This window comes from Wasmannia auropunctata, unplaced genomic scaffold, assembly GCF_000956235.1.
Source record: "Wasmannia auropunctata unplaced genomic scaffold, wasmannia.A_1.0 LD336092.1, whole genome shotgun sequence".
In the NCBI taxonomy this organism is placed as follows: domain Eukaryota; kingdom Metazoa; phylum Arthropoda; class Insecta; order Hymenoptera; family Formicidae; genus Wasmannia; species Wasmannia auropunctata.
In genome coordinates this window covers 739,736-740,924 of record NW_012026798.1, presented here as the reverse complement: position 1 = coordinate 740,924, position 1,189 = coordinate 739,736, and the positions used below count along the sequence as shown (strand labels likewise).

General features: G+C 25.9%; 1 long non-coding RNA gene across 2 annotated transcripts; it reads left to right on the top strand.

Annotated features, from left to right (window-relative positions):
* The first annotated feature begins 98 nt into the window (after nucleotides 1–98).
* On the top strand, nucleotides 99–1,092 carry LOC105462841. Of its 2 annotated transcripts, none has more exons than XR_976121.1 (4): nucleotides 99–250; nucleotides 391–584; nucleotides 687–789; nucleotides 959–1,092. It is a non-coding gene; the product is annotated as an uncharacterized LOC105462841 (long non-coding RNA). The 2 variants fall into 2 exon arrangements; XR_976122.1 differs by having other exon boundaries at nucleotides 926–1,092.
* Nucleotides 1,093–1,189: the final 97 nt, after the last annotated feature.

The following is a 1,189-nucleotide window of genomic DNA, read 5'->3' as shown; positions in this document are numbered from 1 at the left end:
AACGTAAAGATATATAATTTCTAAGGGACAAAGATGTATGTACAGTCCGTTTATTGTTTTAAATGCTAAATTTTTATATATTCATTCTTATAGGAGACATATTATATTCCTTACAAAAGATATTCAGCGGAAAAAAAAGTAAATGCCAAAGGTAAACTTTACGACAAGTATACAAATTATCTTAAACATCTACGCAAAAGTGGATTAAGATAAAAAAGAAAGAGAAATTCTTCGGCAAATTCTGAATCAGGTTTGATATTTGAATAAAATAATATAACTTAAAATTTTTCAAAATAGCGAATGATTTCAAAGAATTGTAATTAATAACTTGTACAATAAAATCATATATGTATATATACATATATACATATTTATTATTATTATACACAGATGTAATTTTAAACGATGACTTGATTGGAAAGCTTGAGTGGCTTCGTAATCATAAAGATCCATATGAAGAAGTAAAAGAAAAATGGGATGCTACATATGAAATACGATTAGCACAATTGCGACAGGGAACAGGCAGCGTACATGATTATATTACCGAATATGGTGCTCTTCAGTTGACAACTGGCTACAAATTAGTAAGTTTGTATACATATGCTTGCATAAATTTGCAACAATATAGAGATGTTTTTGTGGATAATTAAAAAACAATTTTTATAGTAATGTTTTTCTTTTTTTAGCTTCTATCAGATTTTAAGAAATTATATTTGGAATATGATATGCGAATGTGGAGTAAATGGGCGGAGTTTGCAAGAAAATTATCATTACTATTGTGTTTGGAAGGTAACATTCATTATATAAAATTATAATATTCTATATAATTAGAATATATTATAATTAATAAGTTTTTAATATGATTGGTACTTTTCCTTGCCTCTTGTTAATCTTTATTATTAAAATTTGCCTTTCTTTTTTTTAGATAATTCTGATTTAAATCTTCTATTAAAATTAGGACATCTCTTTACTCCAGTTCCTGTGCCATTAACAAATGGTAAGAGATGGAAGCCTACTACGCAGGAGATGATAGATGGGTTTATTCTTCATGTGAAGGTAAATTATTTAAAATATTGTATTTACGATTAACTTTAACAAACGCATTTCTTTATTTTCAACATTTTTTATTTAATATTTTTGTTTGTATTCTTATAAAGTTATTTTATACAGGTAATGAACGATTTGGAAC